The following is a 27751-nucleotide window of genomic DNA, read 5'->3' as shown; positions in this document are numbered from 1 at the left end:
TGTTGCAGTTCACTTCACGTATTACGATACAATTTCTTGATTTTGTTTGTAAAACCATGGTCCGCTTGCAAGGCTAGAGTTCAAAATTTCAGGACTGTAAACAACTCTTTTTGCTTCCATATTGTTAGTTCCGACAAAACTTTGTTGCGGCAGTAATTAGATATGGCGTATTTGGTAGCAGTTCCAATTCTTTTTCGCCTATCAACGTAGAAATTAAGTGGAGTTTGCGGATTTCTTACGATTGTAAAATGTGCATTTTCATGAACTGTAGAGAATCACAGTCTCAATTCGTTTCTAGAAAAATTGACATAAAATCATTTTGAAAATGAGTGATTGAAATTATTGGCCAACAACTTTAAAATTGATTGCTGGACAAAATAAAAACTTTGAAGAATTTATATTTTAACATTTATTCCTCATTTCATTAGGATGAAGTTACATCTAACTTGCTTTAAAAAAAATACTTCACGTCGCACCAACACAAATATGGCGACAATGGGGCAGGAAAGGGATAGAAGTGAGAAGGAATCAACCGTGGCCTTGATTAAGGTACATCCCCATCATTTTCCTAGTGAAAATAGGAAACCACGGAAAAAATCTTCAGAGTTGCCGATAGTGGGGCTCGAATCCTGTATCTCCCGAATGTAAGCTGACAACTACGTGTCTCAAACCGCGTAGCCACTCGCTCGGTTCACATTTTTAAGGAGACCAGTCCTCTCCTATGTCTCCTACGATAAACTGCTCAATTTCCGGTACGCTCAGCTCCTAAACCAGTTTTTAACAATAATCTGTTCAAGCATCACATTGTAAAGTCATTCGGGGAGATGGAGCAAAGTTTTACTCATTAACCCGTTATATTAATAGCCTCCATGGCTCACGGGTCAGCGCGACGAGCGTTTTGTTCCATGGTTCAAATCTCGGTCATCCCATGTGAGATTGTGCTGGATAAAGTGGAGGTGGGACAGGTTTTTCATCTGTCAGTCATTAATCATAGCCCCAGAGGAGTGCGACAGGCTTCGGCAGCCGGCACAGTTCCCATCCTCGCCGCTAGATGGGGCTTCATTCATTCCATTCCTGGCCCGGTTTAAACGAAAAACAGGTTGAGGATCTTTATTTTCTTATTCCGTCAGATTAGAATACGTAGTCTATGATTTTAAATAATTACCCTACCATACACCAAAACATTTCAGTGTTACCCTGAATAGAGCGATGAAATTCTAAAATCATCTAACACACCTCGGAAAGCAGAGTCTCGATACAGGTACAACTTGCGGAGCAGATACTTCGTAGGGCAACCCTTGGTCTTATTTATTTCGCAGCAGAGTACTGAAGTTTTCCGTTGTTTGTAAAGAGCATTGTCGGCATGTTAAATTTAATAATGAAATAGTAATGATAGTAAATTTTTTGTAGATTTTTCAAATGCATATTTTTGTAAACTGTCACTGAATTTTTCTTGTTTACAACCGAGATATGAAAATGAAAGTAATAAATTTATACTTAACATGAATACTAGAGACTAGAATATACTACATGCTGAAAATTTGAAGGCGTCCAGATGTGGAGGGTGGTTATCAATTAGTATTCTAAATTTTCACTTTCTTGTCTTATAAATGGAGGACGAGGCATGTTCAACAGAGTGTTGCAAATTAGGCAGACAGAAGACTTTTCATCACTGTGCCCTGCCAAATGCGATCTCAATACAGTGTCGCAAATTAGACAGGCAAACGGCCTCCCATCACTGTGCGTTACAATATGTGTGAGGCAGAGTTCAGCTCTAAATGTCCTCTCACAGATGCAACACATGGACACACGAGCACCAATGTACGGACTTGCTTACAAGCGGAACTGTGACTGCTAGTAAAGACCTGACAATGACTATCTGACATTGTACCTTTTTACTCTATAGAATTTAATTACCTAATCTAATCACTGTAAATTATTGTGTGCATGGCCATTGGCAGCAATAAATTATTAAACAATAAAATAAATGGAAAAACCTTCTATGGTTATCTGCCCGTTGTGCAGGTGATGCTTCTCGTAAACTGAGCGTACCAAATTTCTGCAAATCACGAACTGAGAAAAATTAGATTGAGGCGCACAAAAGATATGCCATTTCTTGATCGGAATCCTCGTCTACATTAGGTTGTTTAAATTTTCGTGTTCGTTCTGCGACTGTTTGACAGTGCAGCCAACAGGAAAAATGAAACATTCTCTTTCATATATGGCACGTTCAGAAACTCTGATGGATGAATTTCAAGAGTTAATACCACAATAATGGAAGGTGTGTGGCATCGTGCACAGTAAGAAACACATTTTACTGCAGTCTGATGCATTCCATGGAATAAAACAATAAAGCAAAGTCATCTCCGTACAGGCCATGAAGGCCCTTGGAGGGGTGGAAGGTAAAAGCTTCCACTATCCGTAACCTCGGCACTTAATGGGGTAGAGTGGTTATTAGTTCTACGCCCGGCCGACTTTACCCCCAGGAATTACCCTGGTACTCATTTTTGGTGTAGGCTGAGTGAACCTCAGGGCCATGTGAACCTCCGGAAGTGGAAATCTCGTTTCTTAAATTTTTCGACTTCTTGACGGGGAATCGAACCCACGTCCTTCCGGGTGAACCGAGCACGCCTTTACGGCCTCGGCCAGGGAGTCCCTTCAAAATAACAACAACAGTTTCTAAATTGTTGTCCCTGACTTCGAGCTTGGTCCCCTTAAAAACAAGTCAGAGACGATAATAGAACTAGTAACTTTTCTGTTGTTCTCGTTAATCCTCCAAAAAGGCCACCATTAAGTGAAAGAAATAAAACTGTTGTTTGGAGGAACTTTCCTAGCTAAGAAAATCAGTAGGATGAGTCATTAGTTGTCATTTATCGAATGTTGTTGATCAATTGTGATCGATAGAGGTTAAAAAACTCATAACTAAGAGCCTATTCAGTACTGGATCGCAGTAATTGCGGCGCCAAGAGCATGTTAATGGAGTGATGATACGGTGCGTTGCGATAACGTTAGAGAATTTACCCTACTTTTTAGGCACCGTGTGCGCTTGGAGGCCGAGGTCCGTGACCCTAGGACCTATTCTGATGATACACTTTATCTAACACTTAAATACATCGAAGTATATTGAATAGCCGCGAACAGTGTACAAGATGTACTACACATGCTGTCTACACACAGCGGAGCTTTAACAGGTACGTGCAGTGTTAGTTGGGTTGCATACAGCGCAGGTAGTCTCTCGCCAGATGCGTTGGTTTAATTTGGTACTGAAGTGTGAAATATTGTAGTGATACCGGCAGTTGAAATGTGTGCTTCTGATGGATGTATCTATAGAGTAAACTGATATTTGACTCCAGCCAGAAGTTTGACTTCCTATTTTTGGTAAATCGTGTATTACCAGGAAAGTGGTTTGCCACTTTTTGGAGGTAGTTCATATCCCCTGCAACTCTTAACTTTTCCTTGAGGTGTAGCGTTTCCACCGCTAATATTAGTACATAATATTGAGATCCGTGATAATGCCTTCCACAAAATCGATTTGTCATCCGCTACCTTGTTTTATGAAATTTCCTTAGATGAATGAACTAGGTTATCAAATTTCTAAACAATTAAATTTACCAGGAACGTCGAAAAAGTGTGGACATTTATTCTTTTCTTCCTTCTTACTGGGACATGACAGCAGAATGGCACTGTCACTGACTTATTACTAAGGTGGTCGTAGTTCGAGTCCTGATCAATGAGTGCGAGATTTTTCAAATTACATGTCATGTCCCTGTGATTCGGATTTCACACAGAGCTGTATGTCCTGCGGCTATGATTGTGATGTTTAATTTTTATTTACAACTTATATGACAATATATTTAAAACGGTCCAAATCTGGTAAGTGCAGTGCTTACATTATTACAGTGTTTTGAAGGTAAATAATGTAAAAACCAATACATAACTCCGAAAAATTCTAGAATAGTGGCTGAGCTGTGTGGTTCAGATACTAGAGTGCCGTCCTTCTGAGCCCAAGTTATCGGATTCGATCCCGGCTCATTCTGGTGCTACCGGGCGAGTTGGCCGTGCGCGTAGAGGCGCGCTGTGAGCTTGCATCCGGGAGATAGTAGGTTCGAATCCCACTATCGGCAGACCTGAAAATGGTTTTCCGTGGTTTCCCATTTTCACACCAGGCAAATGCTGGGGCTGTACCTTAATTAAGGCCACGGCGCTTCCTTCCAACTCCTAGGCCTTTCCTATCCCATCGTCGCCATAAGACCTATCTGTGTCGGTGCGACGTAAAGCCCCTAGCAAAAAAAAAGCATTCCGGTGCTAATTGAATACGCCAGATTCGTATCGGTAGAGTCACTCCTACGGGACACAAATTAGGCAACCTGCGCGTCTCTCTAAAACCGTAAAATACTGTAGTTATTGGGACGTAAAACGAATAACATTCTTATTCTCTTCCTTCTTTGTTATTCTTATTCTTCTCCGAGAAGAGTAGGTAGAATAATGTCCTTACATTGGATACGTAATTAGACCTACTAGCGACAATAGAAGTAGCAATGAAAGGAAAAGAAGTGTTACGCAAGATGAAATGAAATGGCGTATGGCTTTTAGTGCCGGGAGTGTCCGAAGACAAGTTCGGCTCACCAGGTACAGGTCTTTCTATTCGACACCCGTAGGTGACCTGCGCGTCGTGATGAGGATGAAATGATGATGAAGACAGCACATACACCCAGCCCCCGTGCCATTGGAATTAACCAATTAAGGTTAAAATCCCCAACCCGGCCGGGAATCGAACCCGGGACCCTCTGAACCGAAGGCCAGTACGCTGACCGTTCAGCCAACGAGTCGGACTTACGCAAGATAATAAAGCGTGAATAACGAAAATGAATATACTAGACTAGCAAATAGTTATCTAAATGTTAGACATACAAGTAAAACTTACATTAAGGGTAGGGATTGCCTAGCCGAGGTGGTTCACCCAGAAGGAACCGGGTTCAATTCCCCGACAAGAAAACCGAAAAAACTAAGAAACGAGATTTCCACTTTTGACCCTGAGGTTCACTCAGCCTACACTGAAAATGAGTACCAGATTAATTTCTTGGAACAAAGGCGATGAGGTATAGAGCTAACAACTCTACGTCACTTAGTACCGAAGTTATACTCGAAGCCTGTACATTCTATTCCACATGGCATCTTCGGAAATATATTTGCTTTTTTTTTAGATGTTAAGAGGGAAGTTAAATGGCTGCGGAAGTTCGGGTATCTTACAGTAAGAAAAAAATCAAAACAAAATATTTCAAATGCTGGTGTGGTAATTAAAGACTAAAAGTAACTGGAGCGGTAAAGTCACTAATGTGGAAGTCTTTAAAATAACTCGCGATTAACAAAATCTCCGATACCAATAATTTGGAAAATGAAAAAACATTTCCTCGGACATCAACTACGATACAACACATTTTCATACCTTTATTTCTTCTTTATGCCTATTTGTCAAATACTTTGGCGTCGATATCTGTTGTACCGCATACTAAAGCTATTCCAAACTAAAAATACAAACATTATTAATTAGGTATTGAGAAACGTGAAACATGAAAACAAGCACAAATCATAGTAGTTGTTACCATTCACCGCCTTGTTATACAAAATATATTCCCTCTATTTCATCGGATTTCATCGAGTTATTTAAGTAGGTATATATTTTTTAATATCAGAATATCACTCCAATATATTGCCACGTTTAGAGAGGTAAGGTATTTTGCGGTGTAAGTCGTTGTAAGTATTACCACCAAGATGTGGAATCAGATGAATTACTCTCTCTCAAATAGAAAGTGCATACACATTATTCCGCACCGGTAGTTCTTACTCTAAAAATGGTACAAAAATCTTATTTTTGCAGCATTGGGGGCAGCTTCGGATGTCAACAGAACATGATAACAAGAAAGTTGTAAATTCATTTGGGGAAAAAGTGTATGTCTAAGTTAAGGGTCATATTACGTTACCAAGAAGTGCAATAGTCCCATAAAGTGTTAACACAACAAACAAATTATCTATTAGGGACACAATAAGGAAGTAAAAAACTATTAATAACAAGCATAAACATGAGCTACAACTCTGCGCCAAGATTGAACAATCGTCGTGATTACTTAAGGCGTTATTTAGTTTTAAGTTGTTGTCGCTAGTGGTTTAACGTCCCACTAACACATCGAAAGTTTTCGGCCACGCAAGAATGGTAGAACGCCAGGACTGGGAAGGTAGTGGCCTCAATTAAGTTATAGTCGCGCTGAATGGTCCAGACGGTTGAGGCGCTGGCCTTCTGACCCCAACTTGGCACGTTCGATTCTGGCTCAGTCCAGTGGTATTTTAAGGTGCTCAAATACGTCAGCCTAGTATCGTTAGATTTACTTACACGTTAAAGAACTCCTGCGGGACTAAATTCCGGCACCTTGGCATCTCCGAAAACCGTAAAAGTAGTTAGTGGGACGTAATTAAATTGTATCCTCAGCATTTGTCTGGTGTGAAAATCGAAAACTATGGAAAACAATTTTCAGAGCTGCCTACGGTGGGATTCGAACCCACCATATCCAGAAAGTGAGCTCACAACTACGCGACCCTAACCACATGGCTAACTCGCTCGGTAGTTAGTTGATTAGTTAGTCATTCATTCATTTTATTTGTTTACTTAATTATTATTTATTTACCCTCCATGGTTGTTTTTTCCCTCGGACTCAGCGAGAGATCCCACATCTACCGCTGCAAGGGCAGTTTCCTGGAGCGTGAGACTTCGGGTCGGGAGGGTACAACTGGAGAGAATGACCAGAACCTCGCCCAGGCGGCCTCACCTGCTATGCTGAACAGGGGTTTGCGGAGGGGGATGGGAAGATTGGAATGGATAGACAAGGAAGAGGGAAGGAAGCGGAAGTTAGGTACCATCCCGGCATTTGCTTGGAGGACAAGTGGGAAACCACGGAAAACCATTTTGAGGATGGCTGAGATGGGAATCTAACTCCCCTCTACTCAGTTGACCTTCAAAGGCTGAGTGGTCCCCATTCCAGCCCTCGTACCACTTTTCATATTTCATGGCAGAGCCTGGAATCAAAACCGGGTCGCCGGGGGTGATAGGTAATTACTCTAACCACTACACCACAGAGCGGACTATTTATTTATTTATTTATTTATTTATTTATTTATTTATTTATTTATTTATTTATTTATTTATTTATTTATTTATTTATTTATTTATTTATTTATCTATTTATATTTCTTGTTGGTAAGTTATGGTAGTATAAACAGTGGAATAGAATTTCCGTCACTTTATATGTTGGCTTTAAACTTCTGACAAGTATCGTACATGAAGAAAATGACAGACGAGCTTTGTGAGACTTCTCGTCTGCAGACACCAGGGAAGAAGACGTGTCGCCTGGAAGGTAGAGGGCCGCCGTTACTTCCGGGAACTGAGAAGTCGCGAAGTGGACACCTGAGTGGTTAGAAGCACCCACTCAATTGTCTAGGAATCGCGTCTTCCTCTTCATTAACTTCCAGAACATAGTGTATACACCCACACACCTCCCATTCAATATCCCGATAGTAAATATCACGCTGGGATGGCGCTACATAGGTTAGTGCTTATTGATTGAGCGTGGCGTCACAACACCGGCACAGATAATGAGGTAAACACTCAACTTACCGTAGAGTGGCTTGACATCCTGTCTTCTGCTGCCTACAACTACAGAGTCTCCTTTGTCACAACAATAATAATAATAATAATAATAATAATAATAATAATAATAATAATAATAATGTCTCTCTCTGTTGTGTAGTGGTTAGTGTGATTAGCTGCCACCTCCGGAGGCCCAGGTTCGATTCCTGGCTCTGCCACAAAATTTGAAACGTGGTACGAGGACTGCAACGGGGTCCACTCAGCCTCGGGAGGTCAACTGAGTAGAGACGGTTTCGATTCCCACCTCAGCCATCCTCGAAGTGGTTTTCCGTGGTTTCCCACTTCTCCTCCAGGCAAATGCCGGTATGGTACCTAACTTAAGGCTACGACCGCTTCTTTCCCTACCCCTTGCCTATTCCTTCGAATCTTCCCATTCCCCACAAATACGCTGTTCAGCATAGCATGTGAAGCCGCCTGGGTGACGTACTGATCCTCCTCACAGATTGTATCCTCACGATGAAATGTCTCACGCTCCAGAACTCTGCCCTTGAGGGCGTAGAGGTGGGATCCCTCAATGAGTCAGGGGGAAATTCCAACCTTGGATGGTGAACAGATTAAACAAATATAGCAAATAAAATATGATAATAATGATGTTATTGGCTTTACATCCCACTAACTACTCTTGCGGTTTTCGGAGACATCCGTGTGTCAATATTTCTTCTTCTTCTCAATCTGTTTACCCTCCATGGTTGCTTTTTTCCCCCGGACTCAGCGAGAGATCCCACATCTACCGCTGCAAGGGCAGTTTCCTGGAGCGTGAGACTTTGCGTCGGGGGATACAACTGGGGAGAATGACCAGTACCTCGCCCAGGTGGCCTCACCTGTTATGCTGAACAGGAGCCTTGTGGAGGGATGGGAAGATTGGAAGGGATAGGCAAGGAAGAGGGAAGGAAGCGGCCGTGGCCTTAAGTGAGGGACCATCCCGGCATTTGCCTGGAGGAAAAGTGGGAAACCACGGAAAACCACTTCCAGGATGTCTGAGGTGGGAATTGAACCCACCTCTACACAGTTGACCTCCCGAGGCTGAGTGGACCCCGTTGAAGCCCTCATACCACTTTTCAAATGTCGTGGCAGAGCCGGGAATCGAACCCGGACCTCCAGGAGTGGCAGCTAATCACGCTAACCACTACACCACAGAGGCGGACGCCAATATTTCTTACGTGCCAGTAAATTTATCGACACGAGGCTGGTGTATCTGAACACTTCAACAGCTCCACCTAGGTGTCACTGAATATGCATGCTAGGGAAATGAGGAATGAAATAATTTCCCGTCCTTTCCTCTCTAAGCCAAATCTCCAAACATTAGTGCTACTATTCTGAATAAACACATCTCCCACTATTTCTTGTTCTGTTAGTGGTAAAATTTCACCAAATACTCCTCTTCCAATCAACTAGATCCGTTCAACGCAGTGCAACCCCACTTACTTTGATCCTGGTAATCTGTATATCCAATTTCACTGGGCCAATTATGTAGATGAATCGAACCTGGGGTCCTCTGAATTGAAGGTCAGTGCGCTGGTCATTCAGCCAAGGAGCCAAACATTTTCGAACTTTAATTATTCCAATTTAACGTAACACAACAAAGGTACTATTTTTCGAAATAAAAGATTAGGTATGTTTAAAAAATGTTGAAAGAGTATCCTACCTGCACCGTATGAATGCCAAAGTATAATATATTTAGAGTGAAACTAGATTCTACTTCCCACAATTGTCTAAGCTTGAACTGCGCTAAAAGATCACCATCAACAACAACAATTCCCCGCTCCAGCAAGCTAGTTGCGGATATTTACAAGCCTGTTCCAGTTCGTCCTGTTCGTCCACAGCTTATGTTCTACATTTTTCTGCCCATTTACATCACATTTTGCAAAGTCTTTGAAAATTTTATTTTCTCAACCATCACGGGGTTTTCCTCTAGGCCTCTATGAACAACAGTCTGTTAATAGTATGCTTTTAGATATCTAATTGGAGTCACCATTCTCACGTATCCATACCATCGAAATCTGTTCAATTCTAAGGGTCCAGTCCACGTTGTTGCCGAATATTTCAATTGCTTATTTTGTCTCTCCTTGCCTTTTGGAGACAAGGACGAAGAAATTTCATTTCAGTGGTTTTCGGACGACCATTCTCAGTTCTAATCAACGTTACTGCTTCCAGTCCGTGTGTTAAAACTGGTGCAAGATATGTTTTGTACAGTGTGAGCTTGGGAAGATTAGTTACATCGAGTAGTTGATGAACGGAGTGGTAAAATTTTGATGCAGCTTGCCTGTTTCTTGGTTTTTGGTATTTCCAGAAGCAATGAAGATCCCAAAGTATTTGAAGTTAACAATAATGTCTACTTCTTCATTTTGCACTCGCAGGTGGACTCCTTCAGGATTTCTCCCCCTGTGGGTGGGGGCGGTAGAATAACACCCACGGTATCCCCTGCCTGTCGTAAGAGGCGACTAAAAGGGGCCTCAGGGGCTCTGAACTTTGGAGCGTGGGTTGGCGACCACGGGGCCCTCAGCTGAGTCCTGGCATTGCTTCCACTTACTTGTGCCAGGCTCCTCACTTTCATCTATCCTATCCGACCTCCCTTGGTCAACTCTTGTTCTTTTCCGACCCCGACGCTATTAGGTTTGCGAGGGCTAGGGAGTCTTTCATTTTCACGCCCTTCGTGGCCCTTGCCTTCCTTTGGCCGATATCTTCACTCTTCGAAGTGTCGGATCCCTTCCAATTTTCCTTCTGATTAGCGTTATATAGAGGATGGTTGCCCAGTTGTACTTCCTCTTAAAACAATAATCACCTAATCACCTCCTTCAGGATTTCGACTGATGATCATTCCCATTGTTTCAATTTTTTTCCAAAGATCTAGTTTACCTTGAAATTCTGCTTCTGCCCCACTCCAGGGCATAAAATCATCAGTAAATACAAGTGTAATTGTTTTATGATCCTTCATTTTTACTGTTTCTACAATATCACCCATAATACTAATGAAGAGAATTGGTGATAGACTACTAAATGAAAATCCACAGCCTGTTTCCAGTCATACGACCGGGTCAGGAATGGAATGAATGAAGCCCCATCCAGCGACGAGGATAGGAATTGTGCCGGCTGCCGAAGCCTGTCGCACTCCTCTGGGATAATGATTAATGAAAGACGGATGAAATGAAATGATATTGGAGAGAGTTGCTGGAATGAAATATGACAGGGAAAAACCGGAGTACCCAGAGAAAAACCTGTCCCGCCTCCGCTTTGTCCAGCACAAATCTCACATGGAGTGACCGAGATTTGAACCACGGAACTACCGGACGAGTTGGCCGTGCGTTACGGTCACGCGGCTGTGAACTTGCATCCGGGAGATAGTGGGTTTCGGATCCCACTGTCGGCAGCCCTAAAGAGGATTTCCCGTCGTTTCCCATTTTCACACCAGGCAAATGCTGGGACTGTACCTTAACTAAGGCCACGGTCACTTACTTCCAACTCTTAGGCCTTTCCTAACCCATCGTCGCCATAAGACCTATCTGTGTCAGTGCGACGTAAAGCAACTGTATGTATTTTTCTCTCTGTATAAATATGTAAAAGAAAAAAAGAACCACGAAACCCAGCGGTGAGAGTCCGGCGCGCTGCTACCTGAGCCACGGAGGCTCCCAGAATACTAAAATATATGCTATTTAATAACTGGAAATAAAAATGAAATGGCGTATGGCTTTCAGAGCCGGGAGATCCCAGGACGGGTTTTGCTTGCCAGGTGCAGGTATTTTGATTTGACACCCGTAAACGACCTGCGCGTCGTGATGAGGATGAAATGGTGATGAAGACAACACATACACCCAGCCCCCGAGCCAGGGAAATTAACCAATGATGGTTAAAATTCCCGATCCTGCCGGGAATCGAACCCGGGATCCCCCTGACCAAAGGCCAGCACTCTATCCATTTAGCCATGGAGCCGGACAATTGGAAATAACTCTGTCAGGTTAACCAGCGAAAGTATATGAGGAGCTTCCTTGCAAATACCACTCGCCATTTTTTTTGCACATGTGTGTTTTTGTGTTAAACATTCTTGCTAGAATGACATGTTCGTACTCCAGTATAAAATCGTGCAAAAAATTTAATTCGTGACCAACTGACATTTGAAAACGCGCGAACACGTCATTCTAATCAGAATTTTTAACACAAAAACTATAGGGGGTTAAATTACTTCAGTGGTGTTTGCAAGAAAGCTCTTGTTATATATTTCGCTTAAATGCCGATGCACTCCTTCTTTTTAATTGTCTGACGAATAGGGCTGATTGCTCAACATTGTTGGAGTTGATTCCATTACATGTTCCTCGCCGCAATACTAGGCAAAGGCACGGTATCCTTTTCATTTGCCTAAAGTGAGAACTGTGGCTCGGCGAGGTCATGGCTGGAGGGCAGTAAAATTACTGAATGAAGTGGGTGAATCAGTGGACATGTTTCACTCACCGGCGTCTAGAATTATACGTACCCTAACGACCTCGAGGATGTATTTTTCTCTCTGTATAAATATGTAAATAAGTGTATATTCATGTCTCTAGATTTAATTTAAACTTGGTAATTTTAGAAAATTAGATGTATTTATTTAAGGTGTACTTGTAGGTTTCATTGAATCGTGTGTATGTTAGGTGTTCAGCCCGAAAGCTGTTTTTATCCTCAACAGCTGCGCCAAAAGCTGTCATAGATAGTTTAGGCGTCACTGAAAACGCACACTAGGGAAATGAGGAGTGAGGTAGATTCCAGTTGCCTTCCTCACCGAGCCAGAAGTTGCTGTTACATATCAGTCTTCCAATCCCACTGAAATACATGCATCAACCGACCCTATGAGCGACATTTTCACACCATTTATAACAGGGACTGGCTACATAAGGAAGGGTATTACCAGCATCGCCCATACCTCAGTCGCTTTCATAATGTCAAAGCCAAGGATATGAGACTGAATGAATGAGTGAATGAAAAAATGAAATGGCGTATGGCTTTTTTAGTGCCGGGGGTGTCCGAAGACAAGTTCGGCTCGCCAGGTGCAGGTCTTTCTATTCGACACCCGTAGGTGACCTGCGCGTCGTGATGAGGATGAAATGATGAAGACAGCACATACACCCAGCCCCCGTGCCATTGGAATTAACCAATTAGGGTTAAAATCCCCGACCCGGCCGGGAATCGAACCCGGGACCCTCTGAACCGAAGGCCAGTACGCTGACCGTTCAGCCAACGAGTCAGACAGTGAATGAAAGTAACACATTTTTAGGCCATACGAGAAGACAGAACACTACATCTCGTCAGCAAAAGCATTACTGAATTATCTACACTGAAGGAAATGGAAATTGCAACACCCAGAAGGAGTGATGCTACATTGCTGCAATTAAACATGCAGGACGAGTGTTCGCTTGTGATTCCATGATCATACTTTCAAGTCCCTCTGACCGCAAGTTTGGACAACAATCAATACAAGATGTGCCCACCACGAGCTGCAATACATTGATGAATTCGTCGAGGCATGGTGTCAATAAGGCCCTTGATCGCTTCCTGAGGAATTGTGGCCCATGCTTGCTGCACTGCACGGGTCAGTTGTTCCAGTTGTGGGTGGCTGAGGACGGTTGGCCAGTTGTCGACCCATCATTTCCCACACATAGGCCTACTCAATAGGACTGAGGTCCGGGGTGGGCCATTCTAAGGTTGTGATGTCGTGGAGAGCTTCTCTGGACATGCGTGCAGTGTGAACCCGGGCATTGTCCTGCTGAAACATCCCATTAGCAATGTTCGCCATCATAGGGACAACCACTGGATTGAGTACCCTATCAACGTACTGTCGAGCAGTCATAGTGCCCTCAACAAGCACTAATTGTGATTTCACACTAAAGCCAATAGCTCCCCAGACCATAATGCTTGGTGTTGGCCCTGTGTGCCTCTCGACAATAAGATCTGGGCGGCCCCTCTCCCCGGTACGTCGGCGCACACGATTCCAGCGATCACTGCGGGCAAGACAGAAGCTCGATTCATCACTAAAGACGACCCTATGCCGTTCGTCGACCCACGCCGATATTTCTCGACACCAGGCCAGCCTTACACGTCGCTGTTGTGGGGTCAATGGAACACCTTCTGCAGGGACACGGGCTCGTAAGCCAGCTGCACGCAGGCGATTACCAACTGTTTGTTGTGTAACGTGGGGTGCCACAGCTGCTCGAATTTGCGCTGCTGTTGCATGGGGTTCCATCCAGGCCATCCGAATGATGCGGCGATCCTCTCTCACAGTTGTCTGACGCGCTGGGCCTGTGCCAGGTCTACGAGTGTGGGTACCTTCATTTGACCACTGTTGCCATACATGTTGTACCGTAGATGCCTGTCGGCCAACACGTGCAGCGACAGTCCTTAGAGATAATCCAGCCTCTCACAGCCCAATTATCCGAGCCCTCTCAAACGGCGACAGTTGTTGATAGCGTGCTCTTCTCTGTCGTCGAGGCATGTTTGACGGGGAACACTTCACTGCACAGACTGCAAGTCAACTACGCTACACCCGAGTCCGTATACTGGAGTTGATTCCTCCGCGACCAATCACGTGGGGAGACCTGTAGCAACAATCCAATGGGTCTGAAACTTTGATCGTTTACATACCCACATGGCATCGTTCCATGTCTTGAAAATCAACGCAAACGACCAATGCCTTCATGGTGTTGCAATTTCCATTTTCTTAAGTGTATAATTCGATAAATAACCTGTTGATTATAAATATATTTATTATCTGTCTATCTATCTGTCTGTCGTTCTATCTATCTGTATATCTGTCAATCTAAAAATCTACCTTTCTAACTATTCAACATTCGATTTGAGTTCGTTTACGAGTGACAATGTCACAGTTTGCTGCGTTGCTCTCCTTTACTCCTTGAACTAACACTAGCCACGCTTTTGGTGCCACGGTGTTGTCAGCTTGTACTTCGTATCTTTCCGACTCTACACTGAACGCGAAATGCTCCTTTTTCAGGAAAAAGGTAAATTTTCTGGTGAACCGTTAAGCCACATTTACACCAAATGTTTCCAAGAAAAGTTTATAATATTTAATTCCTAACACGCTTTAACAACAGATGTTGTCAACAGAGTAAATTTTACTTTCAATATTAGCAGCATTTCTCTTGCTGACCCTCCTAAGAGTGAGCTGAATTTCGTACACGGGAAAAATACGGACTTAGGATTTTGTCATTTGCGATTCGTAAAGAACTAAGGCAAATTTCCAAAAATACACTATCGGTGTGTAAAAATCCACAGTTCTAGCCTGTCAGGCAAGGAACGCAGTGCTGAAAACATCCTAGGGATATGAGCTACGAATTTCAGGTAAATATAATAAAGTATGAGAATATATTCTTTATTTATTCTTAAAAATTACAATCCTTTTCTTAATTATCATTATTCGGTCGATAAGATTAGCAGTTTGGCTTTTTCTACCACTACGAGCGACGAGCGCTAATGTGATTCAATGCAGAGTTTCACTTAAGCACCACTACGAGGACTAATGTGAGTCAATGCATTGTTTCACTTAAGTACCACTACGAGCGCTAATGTGAGTCAGTGCATTGTTTCACTTAAGTACCACTACGAGCGCTAATGTGAGTCAATGCATTGTTTCACTTAAGCACCACTACGAGCGCTAATGTGAGTTAGTGCATTGTTTCACTTAAGTACCACTACGAGCGCTAATGTGAGTCAGTGTATTGTTTCACTTAAGTACCACTACGAGCGCTAATGTGAGTCAGTGTATTGTTTCACTTAAGTACCACTACGAGCGCTAATGTGAGTCAATGCAGAGTTTCACTTAAGTACCACTACGGTCACTAATGTGAGTCAATGCAGAGTTTCACTTAAGCACCACTACGAGCGCTAATGTGAGTTAGTGCCTTGTTTCACTTTTAATTTTTTCAAAAATCAAAAAATGTCTGAGGATATTGAACCAAGGAACACATTACGGAAAGAATTATGTAAATGAATTAATTGATCTATGATTTGAATATTAAAAAAAAACGAGTAAAGAAACAGGTGATTTTAGGCTGTTTTCAGGAACTGCATTTAGGCCGGAAGTGATTTTCAACATTTGTTTCTTCATTATGATAGAGCTATCCAAGACTCAAAATTTGAGATCGTTTCGGGCCCCGTAGTCCTTAGACTTTTAACACAATTGAGGAGATTACTTAATTTTATGTGTTTATTAGTACGGGGACCCCACTTCGTCTCCTAATAAATGGTTTTAACATTTAAAAATATAATGAAATATTTAATCTTCTTCTCCTTCTATCGCTCTTTCCGCACCTGTGGATTTGGCCCTGTTTTACGGCCGGATGCCAACCCCGACGCCAACCTTATATGGAGGGTTATAATCACTATTGCGTGTTTCTGTGGTGGTTGGTAGTGTAGTGTGTTGTCTGAGTATGAAGAGGAGATGTGGGACGTTTGTGTTTAAAAACATCCAGTCACCGGGTCAGAAGAATTAATAAGACGCGATTAAAATCTTCGGCCCGGCCAGGAATCGAACCCGGAACCCTCTGAATCGAAGGCCTTAACGCTGACCATTCAGCCAATGAGTCGGACAAGTCATATTTATTAACAATGAGAAATAATGTAATTTAATGATGAAGGAGAATAGTTCTTACATATTTATTATTCATGTTCATCATTTTCATTCAGTGATATTACGAAAAAATAATTCAGCGTGATTATTCTTGGATAATAAGTGAACGAATCATCCATATTTTTTAGTTGAATGTATTGCTTTTAAGTGAGATAGGCATGAAATGGACTAAAAATTTCAATTTGCAATTTTTTTTATTTTATTTAATAGTAGAACTCACAAAGTTTCAGTGATGGAATCGCATTCGAAGTGCTAGGAAAAAAAGGGTTTCCCTGCTTGGCATCTCACAACAACGGAAACCATGAGTACAGCGTCGTGCCGAAAAGCATCTTCCATTGAGACAAACAAACTGACCTGATCTTTCTCCACAAATCCCTTTCTTCCTCTGTAGAAATATATCCCTTTCAAGGTATACCGCTTGTTTATCGCTCAGCTCAGAGAGGTGAAGGAGTTGCCCTTTGTCTGTCTTTTGCCACTACCTCTGCCTTTCAGATGGGGTTTTATTGGTGTTCCGTAAAGCTATAGAACTCGCTGTCACGGGACGTCAAGAACACGCCTCTTTCAAAAATTCACATGCATGTAAAGAAAGGATGTAATTTATTGGAACTGCTGCATGTGTCTGTGAGTGTGTGGGAGAATTAGTGAATGACAGATTGGTAGAGTGAAAGAAAGTATGAGAGCACAGAAATGATTGAATGGTAGGGTGTTTAGCTAACTGGCTAACTGTAGATACAGAGAATGAAGGGCAGTAAGAAATCGAGTATATATGTATATCTTACACACTACTTTTTAAGTATGTTTAAACAATGTAAATATTGTAAATAATATCTCATCTCAAGATTGGTTTTGGGGAACAGTTTATATGTACATCGAGGTTCACCCTGTTTCTCTAAACCTCCCATAACTCTGCACTGAATTGTGGTAAATAAATAATACTAATCACCATTGATGTGCATTTAGCGCTGTCGCCCAGATGGCAGATTCCCTATCAGTTCTGTACCTAGTGTTTACTTAAATGATACGAAAGTATTTGTTAATTTATCAAATCCCTTGATAAATGATTTCAGTCCTTAATTCCTATTCCTATAAACAAGTATTTGTCCCAATTTTTTCCTCTTAAATTCCAATTTCATCTTCGCATTATGATGTATGCTACTTTTAATAGCTCCCCTCAACCTTATTCGTCTACTAATGCCTTTCCGCTGACAGCCCGAAAAATTTTGCCCAGTCAGGCAGCTCCTCTCCTTGCCTGCAAGCCTTCCTAGCCCAAATTGTGTCGGAATCACCCACAACAAATCATGCTGCTTCGTTTTGAATCTGCCCATTTCTTGTATCAAGCAATTATGGTGTGGGTCCCATACACTAGAACTATACTCTAATTGTGGTATTACCAGAGACTTATATGCCCTCTCCTTTACATCCTTACTACAACCCTTAAATACGCTCATATGCGTATGAAGAGATCCGGAACCTTTATTTTCCCGTTTATGTGATTATCCCAATGAATATCTTTCTTTAAATTAATACCTAGGTACTTAAAGTGATCTCCGTGAAGTGATATCACCCCATCAACACAACAATTAAAACTGAAAAGTCTTCTCTCCTTTGTGAAACAACCTGACTTTTCACCCCGTTTACCTTCATACCACTGTCTGCTGTCTCACAACGTTGTCGAGATCCTTCAACCGCTCTCAATCTTGTAATTTCTTTATTACTGTATACAGTACAAAATCTTCCAGAACATACCTTATCTGTGATTCCAGTTCTTTATTTATATCATTTATATATATAAGGAAATGCAAAGGTCCAATGACACTGCCTTGTGGTACCCCCTCTTAAACTACAGCTGTTTGTTGTTACCAAGTAACAAAGCCTGAAGTCACTGTATTTTAAATGTTGTGTTCTTATATAATAAAAATGCCATTCACAGTTTTTTTTAATTTTAGTCAGCAGTTTATTTTATTTATTTTCAAGACTCCTTCCAAGTACTAAGACTGCCCTGATGGATGCAGTATATTAAAACCATTGATACACACAGATACGAACGTTTAAAATGTATTAAAGCAAAAGCTGTATTACAAAACCTATCCTTAATCAAATATGAATCGAAGTACTTATACGATAACTGAATAGAACACTCGTTCTAAACCATACAAGTAGTTCCTAAGGACTGTTATGGAACTTTCACGACTTTAGTTGCAACGTCCTGTTTTTGACACTTGTCTAGAGGCCGAACTGTAGGCAAAACTGGAAAAAATGAATGGTGATGGTTCCTTTAGATTCCACCAAGAGGCCAACCAATGGTATTTCAGACAGTTGGTATTTTTCTTTATAGTAGAGAATTATACCTTTTTAAATGTTACACTTATCGTCGTGGAATTTGGCTGGTTGTTTTGCGTTGGTCCGTCCCATACTGATGTCTCGAAGGCTATCATATCACTTATCCGAATGATGCTGTTTTCGATGATACTGTAGACTCATCATACACCAAACCAATAGTTCTTCATCCTCAGGGCATCGGCAATTGATTATCTGTTCAAAATGTGCTATTTTCACTTAAAATTTCCTTTTTAGTGTTTCGTCCACATTTACTGCAATAGTTGAATACTTTGGAATGTCGTGAGCAATCCAGACCATAAAGATGTAATTCTTTAAAGTAGTGCTATACCCGATCATGGGTATGTTCCATGTGCGTCTCCTTGCGTGTTTTCTTAGGGTGGAAATATAATCTTTTGAGCAGACACTCCTCAATTAGGGATTGCACTCAATGTTGGCTGGCCTTACGCAGGGTTGTGCAATGAAAAGGAGCTCCCAAGTGTTCTTTTCTCAAATGAGACAGTGTTTCCAGACGGTACTATCATGAGATCTGCGCAGAACGGCTGTTACGGCGATAACATTTTCTGACATCCGTATTGCCTCTCTCCACTCACTGTCGACCTCCATCCATAGTCAGTATCTATTTGAACCCGTTGGAACAAATAAAGCACATGGGATTTGGTAACGGTGTTTTACCTTATAATTGCATTCTCTTCTAAACAACTCCAATAATAATTGCTCCACATAAGGGATAATAATAATAATAATAATAATAATAATAATAATAATAATAATAATAATAATAATTTCGTATGGCTATTTCTAGCCGAGTGCAGTCCTTGTAAGGCAGACCCTCCGATGAGGGTGGGCGGCATCTGCCATGTGTAGGCAACTGCGTCTTATTGTGGTGGAGGATAGTGTTGTGTGTGGTGTGTGAGTTGCAGGGATGTTGGGGACAGCACAAACACCCAGCCCCCGGGTCATTGGAATTAACCAATGAAGGTTAAAATCCCCGACCCGGCCTGGAATCGAACCCGGGACCATCTGAACCGAAGGCCAGTACGCCAACGAGTCGGACCACATAAGCGATATAACGCGTCTATCGGTGTCAGTAGTATAGATTGTTCTTCGGGATGTTCAGTGATCCTTTCGCCGTGAATAAACATATTTCAATAATAAATGTTCGCCTGAGATGGAACATTTTACGGAAATTTAAGAACTTCATCGGAAACATTTCCTTAGTCCGTTTATTTCAATATCTACTTGGGGACAAAACATGACGGCCTCGGTTCCTGGAAGCGAGCTGGAAGCCATCAGTCAATCACACTCTGCACCCTTCTGAGTTAACTAGTTCTTAGTAATCCTTGTTTGGTGTGGAGAGGTTGCCGAACCACTCTTTTCAGTCTTTACTCTTTCTTCGTGTCGTGTGCAGTGTAGTGATCCTTTTAGCATTACTAATAGTAATACAGCTGTCGGCCCCGTGGTGTAGGGGTAGCGTGCCTGCCTCTTAGCCGGAGGCCCCGTGTACGATTCCCAGCCAGGTCAGGGATTTTTACCTGGACCTGAGGGCTGGTTCGAGGTCCACTCAGCCTATGTGATCATAATTGAGGAGCTATCTGACGGTGAGATAGCGGTCCCGGTCTAGAAAGCCAAGAATAACGGCCGAGAGGATTCCTGTGCTGACCACACGACACCTCGTAACCTTCAGGCCTTCGGGATGAGCAACGGCTGCTTGGTAGGCCAAGGTCCTTCCAAGGGCTGTAGTGCCATGGGGTTTGGTTTGGTTTTTTAATAGTAATACAGAATGCCCACAGAGCCCATATACCACTACTCATTATTTATTTATTTATTTATTTATTTATTTATTTATTTATTTATTTATTTATTTATTTATTTAATTCTATGTCAGATTCCCATTGTTTTCGACTCATTTCCAGAACCACTTTGATGTGTTCCCTCATGGTTGATTCCGCTATCACCAACTCTGACGCACGTTTCCCTTTGGATTTGACCTGAGATTGTTCGATAGATTTTTCCACGTCAACACAAAGTCTGGTGGATGGTCTTCGACTTCTCGGCACGTCGCGAACAAGGCCCATTAAAAAGGCTTTATTTTCCCACAATAACATATTTTTTTGTCGGTGCTGCTTCCACAAACCGCGCAACGAAATCGTCCCTCACATTTTAAATTGATTTGCCACTAATTTTACGCTCATGAATCCACACAGCGGCCAGAAAACTTTCCTCAATCGTATAATCACTTGTATATTCTTTCAATATCTTGGCACCAACTGCTGTCAACAATCGAAGTCGATAACAATGGGCATTTGGCAATAGAAATAAATAATGAGTAGGGGGATACAGACTTTGTGCGCATTCTGTATAATAATACCGTAATAATAATAATAATAATAATAATAATAATAATAATAATAATAATAACAATAATAATAATAATCGTATGGCCTCAGCTACCGTGTGCAGATATTTCAAGTTGACGCCATCTGGCTGTCTGCTCGTCAATTTCGACGTTCCGTTTTACTCTAGGCCCACTAGATGGCAGACCGAGTAAACCGAAACTCTCTTGGGCGTCTATGGCTGAGATTTAATAAATTTTGTCGGATAAACACCAAATGTGTCACCAGAGATCTTTTACATGCCGACATCGTACGACATGGAGTGTCGAATGGACTTTTTTCCGCCCTTCAAAAATCCGACTACCTCTGCCGGGTTTGAACCCGCTATCTTGGGATCCGGAGGCCGACACTCTACCACTGATCCACAGAGGCAGCTAATAATAATAAATAAATAACTCGGTCCGACTCATTGGCTGAATGTTCAGCATTGAGACCTTCTGTTCAGAGGGTCTCGGGTTCGATTCCCGGCCGGGTCAGGGATTTTAATCGCCTCTGATTAATTCTTCTGGCCCGGGGACTGGGTGTATGTGCTTGTCCCAACACTTTCCTCTTCATATCCACACAACACAACACACTACACCACCAACCACCACAGAAAAAAAAATAGTGATTACATCCCTCCATATAGGGTTAGCGTCAGGAAGGGCATCCGGACGTAGAACAGGGCCAAAGCCACACGTGCGACAAAAAGCACTCCTGACCCCACACGTGTGGGAAAAGCGGTAGATAAAGAAGAAGAAATAAATAACTCGGTTTACATCGAAATCACAAATAATGAAGTCCATAAAAATGTTTTTTTTTGTTTGTTTGTTTTTGCTATGGATCCTTTGGTGCTAATGAGGTAGACTATTTGGAAATTCCGGCTACAGTAGACGTAGTAAATCCTGTAAGTCACTAATACACACTCGGCTGCCGCTGGAGAGTATTGGTGTGAGGCGAGGTCGTCATGTTTTGTCCAGAAGCATATGTCAGCTTGTAGATTCGTACATACCGAAACGTGTAGCTGAGTAAGCTGGGGCAAGTGCCAGATAACTTTTGCCCAGGTTCCTGCTAAAAATTCTATCTCTATCAAGTCAATCTCAATTGCGCAGTCGGTTAATTGTCGACCTACCGTTCGCAGGATAGCAGGTTCAATATTGGCTGAGGCTGGTGCAATCTGAGAATTTTTTTTTTTTTTTTTTTTTTTGCTAGGGGCTTTACGTCGCTCCGACACAGATAGGTCTTATGGCGACGATGGGATAGGAAAGGCCTAGGAGTTGGAAGGAAGCGGCCGTGGCCTTAATTAAGGTACAGCCCCAGCATTTGCCTGGTGTGAAAATGGGAAACCACGGAAAACCATCTTCAGGGCTGCCGATAGTGGGATTCGAACCTACTATCTCCCGGATGCAAGCTCACAGCCGCGCGCCTCAACGCGCACGGCCAACTCGCCCGGTCTGAGAATGTTTAAGTGCCTCTCTCTGTTGGTGGCTTCTGGCACATTAAAGATGTTTTAAAAACCAAGCATTTACTGACCTTTAATGACCTTTGCCAAACAATATAACTGCTGCTAAGTCAGGTTGCTTGTACATACTGGAACATTTCGGGGAAGACTGACAACATTGGTCGGGTTTCGTGACTGGGATTAAAAAGCACACGTAGAATACATTTCCATTGGGGTGTCACCTTGATACTTGCTATTCCCGAACACAGAAAGAAAAAAAAAACGAAGAGCGCACTAATTTTCGTTCCTCGAGGAATTTCCTGCTGATATACTGAAAATTAAAACAAGCACTGCAGGGCGTAACTTTTATATTCATATCAAACAATGCTGGGTTATCCACTAAATTTATTGCACTAATGTTTACAGTTAATAACAAGTTCACTCGCGTTTGTGTGTTCAACTTAACAAAGTTTTCTTCTCTCTCTCTCTTTCTCTCTCTCACTCTCACTCTCACTCTCACTCTCACTCACACACACAGCCACTCGGGTGACGACAGCGCACATTGGTCCATCAAACTGCTGTTCTCCACACGGCTGATCACAGCACAGTGTCGTTCCAGAATAGTTACTACTACTACAAAATATTTTCATTCCCTACCCTCAGAGGGCACAACGGGCCTTTTGACACCTTTCCTCAGGCCTACTTGGAGCGGTGAAGGTGGCTATAGTCTTTCCTAGAAATTATCGCGGCATTCACCTTAGTGCAGAGGAATGTTCCTTTTTTTTTTTTTGCTAGTTGCTTTACGTCGCACCGACACAGATAGGTCTTATGGCGATGATGGGATAGAAAAGGACTAGGAGTTGGAAGGAAGCGGCCGTGGCCTTAATTAAGGTACAGCCCCAGCATTTGCTGCAGAGGAATGAAAAACCACAGAAAACAAAACCATTCTCAGGACAGACGACGGAACGCAGAGCTGTAGAGCCACGGTCCAATCGTTGCAATCGTTTCGGCCGAAGCCGACTCTGCATCCGCCGACTGCAAATAGTTCGCAGCTAGCAAGCCTCGCTGAACCCGAGAAGCCGTCTGATGGACTCACTCCCGATAAATGATCCATCACGGACGCCCGACCGCCTGCTTACTCTCACTCGCGATTGACGCACTCAAGACTGACTCCAGACTAACTGGTGTAAGTCAGCTGGTGTTATATATAGGCCCGTAGAAGATTCTAGAAGTTCACACTTCTATATTATTCCGGGCCCCTGGTCCATTGTTACACAGTGCGTTGTGGCAGTTTTTAGAGGAGCGTCCGTTTACTGCCTGCGTGGTTGAAGAGAAGGGAGTAGGGGGTATGTTTGCCATGGAAACGTGGGCGGCCCGACTGCGGTTGCCATGGAGATACGCCTGCTGGCCGGCTCGTGTTACTTGGAGTTGCCAAACCTCTCACTTCTGAGTTACTTACAACAGAACACAGCGGTCTAAACGAACTAGTCAGCCGGACGTGAAGGGAATAAGAAAGGAATGCAGGAATGTGGCAACACCGTGCAATGCTCCTCCCTAGAGCCCAATCTCTCAAAACGCTTCTTTTTATATTACGGGTATAAATAATTCACTGGCGAATTATTTTGTTATTGCTCGCTTCCTCGGTATTCTTGCGTTCCGCCAGCAGTCCTGCACTCATCGTTCGCTGTCACAATACGTAAAACTCGTTCGTTTTTACCATGCTAGGTTATGACTTTCATTAACTCTGACAATATCTTCAAGCACGAGCTGTTTCACATAGAGTATAAATTAAGTCCAACCTATTGTCCACTTGAACTTAAATGTAAACATTTTGTTATTTTTGGCAGCTCAGACAGTCATGGTTTTCCGTGGCTTCCCATTTCCACACCAGGCAAATGCTGGGGCTGTACCATATTTGGGTTGCCTTCTTCCCACTCCTAACCCATCGTTGCCATGAGACCTATCTGTGTTGATGAGATGTAAAGCAAATTGTACATACATACATACATACATACATACATACATACATACATACATACATACATACATACATACATACATACATACATACATAAATACATACATAAATACATACATACATACATACATACATACATACATACATACATACATACATACATCTATCTTCATTATAGGCTATTATGCCTTTTAGCGTTCCGTCTGCAAGCCTCTGTGAATTGACTAAGCCCCGCCAGAATCCTGTATTTGTAACCATCTCTGTGGCTTTTAGCACTACACAATTTATCTTTAAATCGTTAGGAACTGAGTCTAACCATCGTCGTCTCGATCACCCTCTACTTTTCCTACCTTCCATGACCGAGTTCATTATACCCCCAGGTCATTTATCCTTCTCCATTCGCGTCACATGACCCCAGCACCGAAGCTGCTTTATGCGTACAGCGTAATCAATTGAGTTAATTCCTAACTTTGCCTTTATCTCCTCATTCCGAGTACCCTCCTGCCATTGCATCAGCAATCATTCTCGCTACTTCCTTGTCTGTTCCTTCTAACTTATGAATATCATGAGTCCACCCAGCTTTCACTCCTGTACAGAAAGTTTTGTCTGGAAACAGACCGATGTAAAGATAGTTTCGTCCTGGAGCTTACTTCCTTCTTATAGAATACTGTTGATCGAAAGTGCGAGCTCACTGCATTAGCTTTACTGCACCTTGATTCAATCTCACTTACTGTACTACCATTCTGGGAGAATGCATATCCTAAATACTTGAAATGATCTACCTGTTCCATCTTTGTATTTCCAATCTGACATTCAATTCTTTAAGTTTTCTTACTTACTGACATCACTTTAGTATTGGAAAGTCTAATTTTCATGTCGTACAAATTGCACAAATTTTCAAGTTCGAAGATATTGTAAAAAAAAAACTGATTGCAATTATATTTCAAGGAATAAAATAGGAGTAAAATTATATTTTGCGTGTAATAAGTACTAACAAAATAGTCGTTACAAATAATCGGAGTACTTTTATTCACTTCGCAACTCTGGTTCTTGTGAATATCATATGAACAGTTGTGATTCAACTCTCATTGCAGACTGGACACACGTGATGTGATATACTTGCTCGAAACAGTCCTTAATACTCAACTCCTGATGCACTCTGTAGATCCCCGAAGTCAGGATGGCCAGTCTTTCTTCCTGTGTGGGATGAACAAATGTAATCCGAGCTGAGGATTTCTGTGAAGTGAGTGGCAAAGCTGATGACCCACAGTCAGCTACTCCTCAACGAAGATGATCGGTGTAAGTTATATGATATGATAACGAATACGTATCAGAGGGCACGAAGACTTTGCCTTGCTTAATGGTGCTGTGATCTCTTACATCTGCAGAGGTCACTTTGTTGGGACCACATTTTCTTCACATGATGCAACATGGAATTATTGGTCGTTTAATTTATATCTCTGTTATGGATATCTGAAATCCGGGTGATCCGTCAGCTATTGTATGAGCTGTGCGTGACGGCAAAAGAATGTGTTACTTTGGCCGTGGAGGTGGAGGGGGTGAAACACAAAATTGCTTCCTTGCCTTCGTGAATGTATAGCACAGTAGAAGAATGCGAGGTTTTACTTAACAACAATTTTCTTATATATACAACAAATGTCTAGAGAAATCGCACGAAGAATAATGCATGGCTTCTATCCCTTATTCTTTACTAGCTGATGTACCCGTGCTTCGCTACGGAATTCTACATTGTACACGGAATTCTAGTGTACACGTTGTGAGCAAGATTGTATTAAATTGCATAGCTCTTAACGTTACCCTAGAAACGCGACGGGGAAGTCACCAAACATCTTTTATCATATGAAGACTGAGTTAGAGAATTTTCACTGTAATGGTAGACCCGCTTGCATACCATCGTCACGGCACAATCAGGCTGGGGTGTTTTCATTATAATGGTATACACCCACTCTTCACTTGCCTTTTTACATCATCAGAAAGACTGTCTTAGTGGTTTTCCCAACTGAAATGAACATACATTAAAATGACGTCAGTAGGAATGGCGCGATTAAAAGCAATGTTTTCATATGGAATACTCGATCAAATGAACCACCACACATTTTCTCGCATTTAACGAACAGGACTACACTGCCGATCTAACAGTCCAAAGTTCCAGAGCTGGAATGACCAAGCCTCAGACAGCCGTGATTCGTGAACACTCTTCGTCTCAGTGGAGACTCCCAGGGCAAAAATATGCCCTTTTACTAATGTTTCCTAGGAGTACCCTATGAGTCGGAAAATATCAATTCACTACACTGGCGGCGGAAAAATCTATCTGATTTGGAGGCAAATTTTTCCTCCAAACCAGAGGAATTTGGAATAAAATTAATATAGGAAGGAGCTCTTCTTAAGAAACGGCTCTTTTCAGGGTCGAATTTTGAGTTATGTAGTGAATTGTGGTGCTATAATTTGGAATAGGTCTAAATTGTTATTCTAGACCAGGCCATACTACTACTACTAAGTCAGCCTCTGCCTTAAGTATGAACACTGCCCATTCAAAACACCGCGTCAGAGTAGGGATCGAATAAGTGGAATACTATGAAGAACCAGTGTGTTACGTACCAGCTATATCAGAAAATATATGAACCAGAATATAAATTTTAAATGAAATTTCACAATCAATTTACTAATAGAGGTATTATCTTATTATTATTATTTTCCTACCGATTTCCCACACTGCATCGCCCGTGTGAATCTGGCCTTGCTTTACGGCCGGATGCCCTTCCTGACGCTAACCCTACATGGAGGGATGTAATCACTTTGCGTGTTTCTGTGGTGGTTGGTAGTGTGGTATGTTGTCTGAATATGATGAGGAGAGTGTTAGGACGGACACACACACACACACACACACACACACACACCCAGTCCCCGAGCCAGAAGTATTAATCAGAAGCGATTAAAATCCCCGACCCAGCCAGGAATCGAACTCGGGACACTCTGAACGGAAGGGCTGTACGCTGATCATTCAGTCAACGAGTCGGACAAAGCGTTCTGAAGATTCTCAAGTGACTGTATTCATCCTCAAAGTTGCGATAATATCCAATACCACACGCTTAAATGCTTCAAAACCCTCACACATGTAAGAAAATGAGTCAAAAAGTATAAAATAGCCTAATAAATTCCATAAAATGACCAAATAATGGCGTATAGTTTTCGAAAATCTTCTAAAAATACACAATGGCAAAAATGACAAAAAATACCTAAAAATTAGCATTTCTACAATATGATAACTATGATCAAGATTTCTGTACCAGTT

The 27751-nt window shown here is 42.1% G+C and overlaps 1 protein-coding gene across 5 annotated transcripts in view; it reads left to right on the top strand.

Moving 5' to 3' along the window:
- AkhR (Adipokinetic hormone receptor) overlaps positions 1–27751 on the top strand; it is a 357399-nt gene that overhangs the window by 156398 nt on the left and 173250 nt on the right. Inside the window, exon 1 of one of the 5 annotated variants that reach the window (XM_067147714.2) lies at positions 3122–3191. The exons of the other annotated variants lie outside the window; for them this stretch is intronic. The gene's annotated coding sequence lies outside the window, so the exon portion shown is untranslated. Of the gene's footprint in view, positions 1–3121; positions 3192–27751 lie in introns of those variants that run through there. 5 annotated transcript variants of the gene reach the window in all.

Source organism: Anabrus simplex, chromosome 5 (assembly GCF_040414725.1).
Source record: "Anabrus simplex isolate iqAnaSimp1 chromosome 5, ASM4041472v1, whole genome shotgun sequence".
Classification (NCBI taxonomy): Eukaryota; Metazoa; Arthropoda; class Insecta; order Orthoptera; family Tettigoniidae; genus Anabrus; species Anabrus simplex.
This window is presented reverse-complemented; position numbering and strand designations above follow the sequence as displayed.